The sequence below is a fragment of the Amblyomma maculatum genome, chromosome 11 (assembly GCF_055883805.1).
Source record: "Amblyomma maculatum isolate TAMU_Amacu chromosome 11, ASM5588380v1, whole genome shotgun sequence".
NCBI classification, from domain to species: domain Eukaryota; kingdom Metazoa; phylum Arthropoda; class Arachnida; order Ixodida; family Ixodidae; genus Amblyomma; species Amblyomma maculatum.
Genome location: NC_139354.1, coordinates 104,945,949 through 104,959,799, shown reverse-complemented (window position 1 = coordinate 104,959,799; position 13,851 = coordinate 104,945,949). Strand labels below are relative to the sequence as shown.

Below are 13,851 nucleotides of genomic sequence, written 5' to 3'. Positions count from 1 at the left end.
ATGTTAAACTGTCTAAAGGACTTCTTGTCAAATCGCTCATTCCGTGTGCGTTTGGGCTCAACTTTTTCAAAGAACTTTGTACAGGAGAATGGCGTACCACAGGGATGCGTCTTAAGCACAACTCTCTTTATAGTAAAAATGAATTCCATAAGCACAGTTATCCCGAAATCCGTAATGTATTCAGCTTATGTTGACGATCTACAGATTGCATACACATCCTCTAACGTATCTACATGTGAGAGACAGGTGCAGTTGACCATAAATAAACTAGCAGCATGGGCAGACACAAACGGATTTCAGTTTTCTCCTCAAAAAACAGTGGCTCTCCTATTCTCTCTCAAACGAGGCTTACAAACAGATCCTACACTACACCTGAACAAAACGAAATTACCGGTGAAAAACGAACACAAATTTCTAGGCGTAACTTTTGACAAAAAACTCACCTTTCTTCCTCATATAAATGTCCTGAAGAAAAAGGCTTCCAAATCTCTAAACATACTAAAAGTTCTTTCCCGTAAACACTGGGGCGCTGACAGGACATGCCTTAAACACATTTACAGATCTGTCGTACGCTCCACCTTAGACTATGGCTGCATAGTGTATGGGTCAGCTAGACCATCATATTTAAAAAAACTAGACCCGGTACATAACACAGGACTTCGACTCTCATGTGGAGCATACCGAACTTCTCCTATATCCAGTCTGCTTGTGGAAACAAATGAACCTCCTCTTGAAATCAGAAGAACTTCACTTACATGTGCCTATATATTTAAAATCAGATCTCTGCCAAAGCATATTTGCTATTCTCTAGTAACTAAATGCCCTTCTAGAACACTATTCACCAACAAACCCAATGAAGTGAGACCACTGCTCCTAAGATTTGAGCAAATGTGTCAAGAGGTTGAGCTACCGGATTGTTTACCTAGCATTGCCAAAAGACCTAACCCTCTGCCTCCTTGGTACCTGGTCCCTGAAGTTTGCGACCTCTCTCTTACACAGTTCCAAAAAACAATAACCCCACAAGAGCACTTCATACAAGAATTCCTTCAGCTGAAAGAAAAATACAGTAACTTCACAGACTTTTACACGGATGGCTCGAAAACAGATCATTATGTCGGAAGCGCAGTTGTTCAAGGCGAATGGGAGGAAATAATGAGACTTCCACAGTGCGCGTCCATCTTTACTGCTGAATGCTATGCTGTCTCTGTTGCCATAGAGAAAATAATGAAAGAAAACCTCAGGAGAAGTATTATTTACACAGATTCCCTAAGTGTAGTCACAGCCCTTCACACAAGAAATGCAGTTATACCAATACTTGGAAACATCATACACAGCATAGCAACACTTACAGATGAAGGACGAAGCATAAAAATTTGCTGGGTACCCAGTCATGTAGGAATCCGAGGTAATGAAAAAGCAGATATGTGCGCTGCCAAAGCTCGAGACAAGAAAATAAAACAAGTGCAGATACCATCTCAAGACTGCATGAAATTGGTACAGAGTAGACTGATACAAAAATGGCAGTCCACTTGGAACACTGAAACAAATAACAAGCTACACCTCATAAAGCCTGTAATAGAAGAGTGGAAATCGAGCACCCATCTTGAACGTTCCAAAGAAGTGGCTCTATGCCGTCTTCGCATAGGACACACACATTTAACACATAGTTTCATTTTAACTAAACAGGATAAGCCCCTGTGTGATTCATGCGGACACGAGCTAACAGTCATCCACATTTTAATCTCATGCAGACAACTTGAACAACTGAGGAAAAAACATTTTACACAGTTTTACAAACAACACATTCCTCTTCATCCAGCTTTGCTTTTAGGTGAAAATGCGCTTGTTGATTTGCCCTGTGTTTTCAGGTTTTTAATAGAAGCAAACGTCCTAAACAGAATGTAAGATTAAATTACATAAATACAACACTCTTAACCATGAAATTGGCGCATGATAGCCTAAGTTGCTTATGCGCCACTAAACCCAACACAACACAACACACAACACAACCGATGGTCAGCAGCTCTTTAAACTTAATATTGTTACAGCTCTCAAATTGAAAAGTGCTTATGCATGAGATTCCTGACATTGATGCCTTTCTGTCACCAAGCATTTGCTGCAGCATGTCATGAGAGAACACTAACACAAGTTAGAGCTTAAATTATATAGCCATGAAAAAGTTCCCAAGATATAACAAAAAGAATTGCCCTATGCCCTTTTGAAATTCACTATTGCAATAGGAAGCAGCAAGACAAGGCAAAATTTTTCTCAGTACATAAATTGTGGAAGTACCTTGTCGAAAATAAGTTCCAGTACAGCAATTTTTTTTTACCCATTCTATGAATGAGATCTGTCTTTGTTACTGGAGCACAATGAATGGGAAGGAAATAATGAAATGTCATTATTTAAACGACAGGAAAGCCAAGGCAAGCTACGAAAATGTAATTGGATTGGTAAAATGCTTATTCGGGGCCTGCAGTAGAACGCGCGCACGCGCTCCTGACGGGGCCTACGTCGTCCTCTGTGCACCGGCCACGCGGCCTGGATCCCCGCTCGCCGTGGCTGGCTCGCTGGTCCCCTGCCGGGCCAGCGCCTTGATGACCGTCTGGATGGCCCAGAGTTGCTCCTCTTGATTGTCGCTCCCTGCGGCTGCTTCCAGTCGCGGCGGGGTCCTCCCAGACTTAGCTTCTTCCTGGTACTTGGTACAATTCCACAGCATGTGTGCGAAGCCGGCCGTCTCCATTCGGCAGACTCTGCATTTGTCTGTCGGGTGCGTCTCGGGATACATTCTATGCATCAGCGACGGACTGGGGAGTGAGCCTGTCTGTAGCTGTCTGAATAAAACGGCTTGCCCTCGACTGAGCCCCGAGCAAGGGGGTAAAAGAGTTCTGCGAGCTAGGCGGAACACCTTGGCTATTTCCTTGTAGTCGGTCATTCGGTCTTTGGTGCTGAACCACAGCGGCCAGTCGACCGAGGCACGGTCGGTTAGCGCGCGCGCCTCGGCGTGTACCGTCTCGTTGTGGTTGGCGTTGCGATCTGACTCCTCGCCCGCGTGCGCCGGGAACCACTTGATTCTCACTTGTCTGCTGGCATCGTCGTTTTTGGTTGCCTGCAGTATGCGCACAGCTTCTTTCGCTATCCTGCCTTTGGCGTAATTTCTCACCGCCTGCATCGAGTCGCATAGAACTGTGTGGCAGTAGCGGTCAGCGATGGCCAGGGTGATGGCCACCTCCTCCGCTTGCTATGCCTTGGTGCATCTCGTGCTGGTGGTCCTGCGAACGGTGCCGGTCGCGTCGACGACGACCGTCGTGAAGCCGTGTATCTTGGCATACTCGGCCGCGTCAACGTAGCGTGCGTGTGTGTCGGCCGCGTGCTGGCCTATCAGCGCCTCTCTCTGCTCTCCTCCCTTTGTTATACTCTGGGTGCATGTTCTTTGGTACCGAGTCCACTCTGATGTTGCGCCTGATCTCATCGGGGAGGGAGAGCTGCGTCTGCTCCCTGCCTTGATATCCAATTCCCAGGTTGTCGAGGATTTTCCGGCCGGCCTTGGTCGTAGACAGTCTTTCGAGCTGTGCGGCATGTTGGGCCTCCGCTATCTTCTCCAGCGTGTTGTGCACCCCTAGCTGCAGGAGGCGTTTGGGGCTCATTGTTTCCAACAGTCCCAGTGCCGTCTTGTAGGCTCTGCGGATGAGTATATCTATCTTGTTTTTCTCGCTCTTGTTCCACTTGTGGTAGGCCACCACGTACGCTACGTGACATGACGAACGAATGGATCAGTCTGATCAGGCTCTCTTCCTTCATTCCACTTTTCTTGTTTGTGACTCGTTTGAGTAGTCTCGTGGCGTTCGCCACTTTCGCAATGAGCCGGGTGACGGTCTCGCCGTTTTTGCCGTGCGTCTTAGAGGAAGCAGTAATATCAGTATTCTGCAACTGCTCGCAGCAGTCCAGCAGTACTTCACAAATGTTATTAACAAAGGTTAGGTTTTGTTTATGAGGTTTAACGTCTCAAAGCGACTCAGGCTATGGGAGGTGCCGTAATGGAAGGCTCTGTATTTGGATCTGCTGCGCTCTCTTAATGTGCACTGACATGCACTTTTTTCTTCTTTATTGCCGACTCAGTTTCACAGCTGAAAAGAAAAGCATAAACAAACATTCTAAAAACAACCACGCTTCGGTTACATTACTAAAAGCGCTTGAGAATAGCCAACTCGTCGAACACAGAACACCATGATGGGGGATCTTTTTGAGCCTTGAGAACTTCTTGAACATACGTGACACTTTCAATGAAGTTAAATCTCACAGACTGACTGTCGAGCATGGTACGCAGCCATACACATTTTTCCACATGGCTTGTGACCTCAAGGCCATAAACATGGTGCAGGGCACGCATGCCAATCGTCATCCACAGCCAGGAAACATACTATGTGGCATTATGGGCAGTTAAAATACACTTAAGGATGTCCCAGTGAAAAGGGGCATCCCAGCAGTTGAGAAAAATAAGATCGGCTGTTCCTGGACTCCGACAAAGAGTTTACAATTGAAGCAACAAAATCCTTTTATCCTGGAGCCAAGGTTTGACTGGGAGCATGTCAATATGTTATTAGTGGTGTATGCACAGTATCTTAGCGATAGATAGGGATTGGCAGCAGGAATTTGAAACCTCTCTGTTGCCTCCCCAATTGGACGGTTCCATGAGCTTATGAGGGTGCACCGAGATGACCTAGCGGAACTGGCAAGTGATGACACTCGAAAATTTGAAGTGTGTCAGGTCAGTGAAGGATTAGTGAGAAGAAACATTGTTCTGAAGGAGCGGGCAAGAATAATCTTCAGGCAATAAAAAGATGCCAAACGCGTGCACTACGACCAGCTAGTGGTGTCACAAAAATATAGGACAAGTATCCTAAAGCTGTGTCACGGAAGCGGCTGGTCCGGTCATCTCGCCATCAAGAAAACAAAGGCTCTGCTGTTGAGAGAATTTTATTGGCAGGGTGTTTTAAGGATGTTGAGGGGTTTGTACTGATGTCTGACAATTTTCAAAGGGTGGGAAAATCGCAGGGTAAACAGAAGGCACCTCTGAAACTTGTGCCACTGATCAGCGAGCCATTCCAGCGCCTTGTGGTGGATGTTGTCAGTCCACTACCTGGGACCGCTTCGGGGAGAGAGGGCAACCCAAAGTAAACTTGATATGCAGTGGGAGGGACCAGCAGAGGTTGTGGAGAAAATTTCGGAAACCCACTGTGCAGTAAAGATGCCCGGTTGACAAAAAGAGGAAAAAATGTAGCACTGCAACCTCATGAAGCCCTATCGCCAAAGGGAGGCAGTCGTCCAGCTAGCCCTGAATGCACCCGAAGAGGTAAAGACCGATTTTGTTTCCCTGTAGGGGTACACCATCTTTCACTGGTGTTATTGAGAGGATATGTGGCGATTCAGATTTTGCCCAGCAGGGGCATAATTTTGAAGTGCGCTACCGTAGGGTAAAGGAAAATTGGTATGCTGACTGTCTCAGCCAAGGCTTTTTCCGCTAGGCAAAGTGACAGCTTCCAAGCGCTCCTCTGAGTGTACCCTTGTATGCTCAACAGAATTTAATTTTCTCGCCCATTTCACTTTCAGAATTTTTATTTCTATCACAGCACCTGATCGTTTGAGGTTAGTATATGCCTAGTGTAGTTTCATGATATAGGTTTATCTCTCGACATTCATGTTTTCAACCGTTGTCCAGAGGTCGCGATAGCAGCTGTGCTATTACTTAATACCAAAATTTGATTCAAAATTGCAAAGAGTGGCGTGAATAAATCACCCGCATAGGTTTGGTCAGCAGCTCTCCACCGGAGGCCCGTAGAGTGAGCAGAAAAAGGGGAGCTCTTGCGGACTATAGTTTAAGGCTTTGCCTGGTACAGCTCAGGAGATGGTGGTGCTCTTGCGTTGCCGGGGTGGGGGTACTGTGCAGACACTAATGCCCTCCTTGAGACTTTTGGCCTGCAGGCATCTCACTTCTGGACAAAAGAGGGAACCGGAGACCAGCCCAGCCGATGCAGCCTCTTCGAAGGTCACCGATGAGGTGTACGAGGCCTCTACCTGGCAGGGGACGAGATATTGTAATTGTACGAGTGGAGGAGACCACCGCGTCTGGTGTTAAGACTGGCAACAAGATCAAGACGGAAAGCAGGTTCTAATGACCCCTCCCAAGCGAGAGCAGGGGGGTGATAGTCTATTATGAGCTCCCAACATCAGCGCCGGTGAGATGCCACTGCACTGGCACCAGCCGGCCGAAGGGTATTGTTCGTGACGCGGCGACAATTACCAGGGTCCAGCCAGCACGTCCACGACAGGAAGAAAGGAGGGGAACGAACGAATTCCGCTCGCTTCAAGTGTCGAGCCTCGCTACTGAGAGCGGGCATGCATTCTTACCTTTCGTCCCGTGGCGAGCCACAGGGACAGCTTTTGGCTAAGTGGCCTCTGAATTCAGCCCGGTGAGAACGGGACCGATGTGTCAGCCCAGGTGCAATCCTGCACAGAGACAAGCGGCTGACGCTATCTACGCTGTCTAGACGGCCACCTCCTCACCATCAAGCCATAACCTTAAAGGGGCGTGTCAAAGAGTGCAAGCAGTGTTGGTTCGTGTGTGTGAGAGTGCGGGAAAGTGAGGTGGCAGCGACACTCCCTCATAAACTGGCCTGCTTTTCATCTAGAGAACATAGTGATTTCAACCCTATAAAAACGGACAAGTGTGTCGGAGGTCGTAAAACGGGGACTGTTCCTCTAGTCAGTCTCCGCACGAAAAACGCTACCATGTAAATTTTGTACATAAAAGTTTTCCCATCTCACTTCAAAGTCCGGTTACCAGCGCCTCCTCCTTGTTCCTGCTCCGACAAACAACCGGGCCTAGAACACGCAACCTGGGTCACGGCATTACTAATCTGTTTTGTTTCCTTTTCAGATTTAGACTAATTCGAGACCTTACCATCTTGTGGTCACTGCATCGCACCTTCCCGATTACCTCTACGTCCTGCACAATGGAGGGGTTAGAACACATTATGAAGTCAATTTCATTTTTAGTCTCCCCGTGAGGGCTTTTCCATGTTCACTTCCAGTTCTTCCGTTTGCTGAAGAAGGGGAAGTGCCTAATGCATCATTGCACAAAAGAAAAAAAAAGCATTCAACCAAACTTAGGTGCCCATACTCTTTAATAGAATGCCTGGCTATTGTACTTCGTGTTTTTGAAGAAATATTACAATGAAAGGCACAGGGTGCTAATGTAATAGCAAACTCGTGGGTCTCACCCTATGCTGGAGCTTCGGACGCAGTGGCGATCAGCGGCGGCAGCCATGACTGATGCCTCATAGTCTCGTGAACAGCAGTGTAGGACTCCTGAGAGACCCCTTAATGTTACCGTTACATTCCCTACACGCTGTTCACGAGACTATGAGGCATCAGTCATGGCTGCTGCCGCTGATCGCCACTGCGTCTGAAGCTCCAGCATAGGGTGAGACCCACGAGTTTGCCCCCCGGCCTCAAGAAGAGTGCTAACGAGCTCCTCGAGAGACCAACCGCAGCGCCGCATCCTGTCCGCCATATAATCTCTATATTTTTCTTGCGCTAGATGATTAGGTGCAAACCAAGACTATGAATGTATATAATCATTTCAGGTAGCATGGTTGCTATAGTTGCTACCCTCTACTTGCACTCTGGTACACTCTTACAGGCATGCCCTATCAGACCCACAGCATTTCCGCTACAAAAGTTGAGTGCATTAAGGGCTTAGGAAGCTTTCTGCTTAGAGTGTTTATATGTGATAAAAAGTGCTTTTATTCAAAAGTGACATTTAAATATTTATATTCTTGTTGATAATGTAGTGGAGACTAGTTCAGGCAAAGCATTGGGTCTGTTTGCAAGACTCGTTTGAGCGAAAATAGAACAGTTACTGCTTTCAGTGAAGAGAACTTAACTGTGTTTTTTGTCTGCCCAAGCGGACATTTTCTTTCTAGACATCTGTATTTGCCTCTCATAACTTGACAAAAATGAGGTTGTGCAAGCTATTTGGAGAACATCTATATAAAGTGCCCAGGTAGCACAGGAACATTATAACATTAAATATTTGTTTGAACCTAACGTTATAAAAATGTAGTTGTCATTTTTTTTGTAGTGTTTCTATAATGTTACTAATAAACGTTCTTATAATATTTGTCTAGCAACTCAAATAGTTTTACTGCGTTATATGTAAACATGAGGAAAACATGCTAAAACAATGAATAAATGCTTAAAAAACAGTAACAACATTCGCACTACTTGCCCGAAACCTCTGAAGTTTTGTCTAAACACTTGAAATGTTAGTAAAATGCTTAAAAACAGTCAGTCACACTACTTATCTGAAACTTCTATGAAATTTTCTCTAACAGTTAAGAAAATATTAGTGAAACGCTTAACTGGGAAAAGTTAAAAATCGTTCAAGATTGTTGTAAGCATATACTATACCTTAGTACCTTACCAACAATTGGAGGACTTCCATACTGATACCTATTTGCAGCATATATCAAGGCACTAGCAGACCCTGTTCACAATACCAGAACATTAATAAGCACACCAAACTGCATGCAATTATTTCAAGTATATTCAGTCGATTCTGTAGGGAATACTGTGAAAACTTTTATTGATGAATCATTTGCAAATGAAAAACTAGGTGTAGTATGCTGTTTTACTGAACTAAAGAGTGCAAAAATGCTTACGAGTAAGTAGACATGTGAACTGATACACTGCAGGCTATGATAATATTGTAAGGCAGCGCGAAGGTCGGACTTGGGGAATCAGGCTTTATTGCAGACCTGAAGCCTTGGTCGCGCACTGCAGCCAAACACACTCCGCGATGGCGATGGGTATCTACAAGAGGGAGCAGGATGAAGATGAAGCAGCACGTTCAGCCGTGTGGAAGATGAGGCGCCACACAGTGCTCACAATATAATAGATTTTCTGTAAGTTATACAAACAACAGCATATAGCCCTTGAAGCCGCTGGCTGGCACGTATCTCGGCCTCCTCATCGAAGGGGCGGCGGCTCAGACTTGGGGGCGGGCTCAGAGTAGCGGGTGTGGATGGGCTGTGCTGCATTCACCCCACACCTCCACCAGAATGTCACGGGTTTTATCGCTACCTGGACGGCAGTCCAGAAGGACAGGGTCAAAGGATGGGGCTGGGGCGCTGAGGCACAGGAGTCAGAGAGCAGGCGCTTGACCAGGTAAAAGCAGCGGCGGCTCAGAACCACGCGCACTCCGCACGATCTTCGTCTTCTTCCCCCTCCAGAACTGATACGGTTAGCACGGGTTACAATATATAGACGGACAATATGTGTAAACCAATTATGAACTACATAGGACAAATGTTTCTTTTTGTCACTGCTATCATGCTCCCATTTAAGCAATCTACTGTACTTCAATTTTTGGCAAGTATTAATTTATGTAAGCAATTAACATTCCCTAATTTTACTCTTCTGTCTGCATGATAATCTAATTTTGGTGACCTGAATAAAAACAAAAATTATATGGTTTCCTGTGCTTATCATGAAGGCACTAAGTAGAGAAAAATAAATAAATCATTTAGTATTAGTACAATGCACTGACCTTGGAATACTTCAAGAAGTGACCTTTAGGAATACTTGCAGTATTGCAAGAAATCATGCACATGCTGTTATATAGAAACATAGCTGTACAGCTGCCGTTTTAGTAAAGTGGAAACATGTATGGTTTTGTTCACTGCTAACTAGACTGCCAGTTGTTCTGAGTGAAAACAAATTAAGTAAGAATAACAGAAAAGTGCAATGCATATGAAAACAAAATCCCTGCTTGCGTTTCAAACTGTATCTTGTTACTTAAATAGAAAAGAAGAGTCTACTTACCTGTCTCGCATGGATGACAGCCTTCAACTTTATTAATTGCAACCGTGTTCTAAATGTACAGGATACTAGCTGCATTTGTAAAATTATTAACGAACTTCATTTATGTCTCAGTAATGCATTTCTGTCTAAGTATTTACTCGAATGTAACGCGACCGCGAATATAATGCGAGGGGTGACTGCATACTGCTTAATGAGGAAAAACAATGTGAGATAAGCGCTTAAAAAGGTACCCTCAATACAAATTATGGCCCAATTGTCGTTCTCTGAATAGATGGTCCTTCTCTCATCAAAAACGTTCATTCGTCGACGGAGGCCGAGTTCTCGAAAACTTTTTCTCGTGTACTGGAGGCACTTTTTCGACCAAACGAATCACAGTATTCGAATATAATGCGAGGGTAGACTGAAAGCAAAAAAATCATGAGAAAAACTCAATAATTACATTCGAGTAAAAATGGTACTTTGTCATTCAGGCATTGCTGTGAACAGTTTGTTTCATGTGCAGACCTGCAACTGAAAATATGTTCGTTCTCTGCTTTCAATCTGATCAAATTATAATTGACTGTCACCTGAAATCAAATCAAAATTCCCGCGATAACTAGTCATCATCATCATCAGCAGCCTGACTATACCCACTGCAGGGCGAAGGCCTCCCCCATATTTCTCCACTTAACCCGGTTCTGTGCTAGCTGCATCCACTTGACCCCTGCGAACTTCTTAACCTCATCCGCCCACCTAACTTTCTGCCGCCCCCTGCTACGCTTTCCTTCCCTTGGAATCCAGTTTGTTACCCTCAGCGACCATCGGTTATCCTCTCTTCGCACTACATGTCCTGCCCATGTTCATTTCTTCTTAATTTCCACGAGAATGTCGGTAACTTGAGTTATTTCTCTGACCCACTCTGCACGCTTTCTATCTCTTAATGTTACCCCTACCATTTTTTGTTCCATAGCCCTCAGAGTTGTCCTCAACTTAAGTAGAACTCTCTTGGTTAGCCTCCACGTTTCAGCCCCAGAGGTGAGTACAGGTAAGATGCAACTGTTATATCCTTTCCTCTTAGCGATACCGGTAAGCTGCTAGTCATAATTGGCGAGTGCTTGCCAAATGCGCTCCATCCCAATCATATTCTTCTTGTCATTTCCTTTTCATGGTCCGGATCTGCGGTTACTACCTGTCCTAAATAGACATATTTGCCTACTACTTGCAGTACTTCGCTACCTAATGTAAACTGCTGTTCCTTTCCGAGGCTGTTGGACATTACCTTAGTTTTCTGCATATTGATTTTCAAGCCTACATTTCTACTTTTCCTGTCTAGGTCACCAATCATTATTTGCAGTTCATCCCCCGAGTTGCTTAGCAAGGCAATGTCATCAGCAAATCACAGATTACTGAGGTATTCTCCATCCAGCGATAACTAGTACTGAAACTGAAACCAGTTTTGTTGACGTAGCTCAGGAAAACGAAAAGACAGGCTGTACTTTACTCCATAAATGACTGTGCAAATATTATAAATGTTTCAGTGGCTGAACCATGCAGCAGTTGTTGCAGTCTAGCTGTGCTCCAAATGATCCAATCTAATGCAATACGAGCCACGACATGGTGGGGCTGGCCAAAAGAGCTGATTTAAGAGCTGTGGTAAAACTTAGGCGTGGACTAGGGTTGTGGACAATAATGATAACCGCGTTTATGCTGCCCCGCATGCAAGGTGAGAAAGCGCTGAGAAAAGGAGGCAAGCACTACACTGCCAAAAAATTGCCATAAATGTGAGGAATGCATCTAGCAGCATATGTCCTGGAACGTGTGACGCCTAACTTTCATGGCATATGCTAGCACTTTGGCGACAAATTAAATGGGAACTGTTGTATGTTCTTTTTATATGGACAAGAACCTGGCAGTACAGTACTCACGGATTGAAATAATAGACTCGGAGCGCGTGGCCGTCGCTGCATGCAGCGCCGCCCGTGGATGCTCATGGAACCAAGGTGCTGCATTGTGGTATAGCGTGAGGGGGAGGACATGTAAAAAGCAGAACTGCTCCTTCCGGTCGCCAATAAGCCGACCTGTTGTTTACCACACTGCCTGCGTGGCGCTGCAAGGCTTGCGCGCCCTCGTGTGCCGGTGCGCACTGCCCGTTTTGCGGCGTCGTCTGCTTGCGCATCAGCGCGAGCAGACGACGCTCTCGTTACACGCCTTTTGGCGATGTGGCACGCATGCTGTGCAATTAAGACACGCGATTCAGCCGCGAGATAGCGCCTTACGTGCCTTCGTAGACATGCACAAAAGAAAAACTATTTCGTCCGTTTTGTAACGAAAAAAAAAGAAAAGCAGTCACAGGCCTGTACTCGTGCAACATTTAAAAGAAGTCTCAGTATTTTGTTGCTTCGCCCCTAGCAGCGAGTACGGCGCCCATTCTGCGTGGCAAGGTTTTGTAGAGGCTATCGGCCAAGGAAGAACGCGCTAGCTTCTCCCATTCTTCTTGAACAGCCGCCCACAGGCTGTCCGAAGAACACCTGTGGAGCGGCCAACGAGACAAGGCCCTCTTTATTTCAGCCCATACATTCTCAATAATATTCATGTCCGCACCTTGCGGAGGCCAGTTCAACCCCATCACACACCTGTCTTCCAGCAGGCGAGTCACGGGTGCTGCGGTGTGAACTGGGCTCCGGTCGTGCTGGAAGTAAAACAAGCCGTCCTTGAATGGGCCATCCAGGGCGTACGGCATGAGGACGGTGTCGAGGAGGTCTAAATATGCTGCGGCATTAAAGTGGCCGTCCAGGCGTACAAGCGGAGCCAAGCCGTCTTTTGAAATACACCCCCACACGTTGACGCTACATTGACCGCTGCTTGCAACACGATGCAGATTGGGCGCGTCGAACCTGGGTGAAGAAAGCGGAAAGAATACAACATTTTACTTCGCTGCGATTGATAATCGCGACGATAGGGGGTTCTGCTCTTGAATGTTGGCAGAATGCACTGCCTTTAGTGACCATTTGTACGAACTGCTTGCGTTCAATGCACGAAACAAGGCGCTGGTGAAACGTTTTGGGCTATGCGCTCTCTCCTCGCTGTAGCGGAGTGCACGGAATATAAAACGTAGTTTTTGATGAAAACGCATACCTAGCCCCCACATACCATCTATCCCATCTGTCATGCGCTACGGGAATGTAGAGAAATGCAAACGGCAGATTTTTTTGCACAAGCTGTGTAACCCCCGAATTTGTGAAGGAGCCCACCTACCTCGTGTTTCGTGTCCTCCACGCTCGCTGCCGCTGGTCCCATTTTGATGTAAACGTGCTCTCGTCTGTAAAAATGACATTCTGCCACACTCCCACTGTCCAGGACCGATGCTCCTGTGCAAACAGCAGCCTTTTGATCCTGTTTTCTGAAGACAGGAAGGGCTTAATCGCCGCCACACAACAACGAAGGCCACCCATGTGAAGGCGCTCACTGCGAGCTCGAGGTAGTTTCGTATTTCTTTCGCCGTCACCTTCGGGTTCCGTCTCGCTGCTCCAACTATACGCTAGTCATCAGAGTCGGTCGTCACCTTCGGTCGGTGTCCTCTGGGCAGATTTTCCAAGCGAGCATCCGTCCGGAAAGCCCGCACAATCCTGCTCACCGATGAGCGGGGGCGTCCAGTCAAATCGGCGATTTTTTGCTGCGGTAAACCTGCTGCAGACAGAGTCACAATCTGCATCTGTTCCGAGATGGGTATGCCTGGCATTGCTGCTCGTGTCTGAAACGGAGGTGCGACTTGTGTTCGCCATATATAGCTACCTGTGGCTTGGTTTCTGCTGATGTCAGTACGACCAACAATGCCGGGAGTTATTTCGAGGCTGAAACAAAGAAGGCGGTTTCTCGTCGGCTACTCCACAGGTGTTCGCACGAAATATGCTAGTCTTTTGTGCAGATGTTTATCATATCTACGAACGCACATAAGGCGCTATCTCGTGGCTGAATCGTGTCTTAATT

General features: G+C 46.3%; 1 pseudogene; it reads right to left on the bottom strand.

The window, feature by feature from the left end:
* Positions 1–2,509: 2,509 nt before the first annotated feature.
* The window catches only part of LOC146174549 (uncharacterized), a 342,251-nt pseudogene continuing 330,909 nt past the window's right edge, over positions 2,510–13,851 (bottom strand).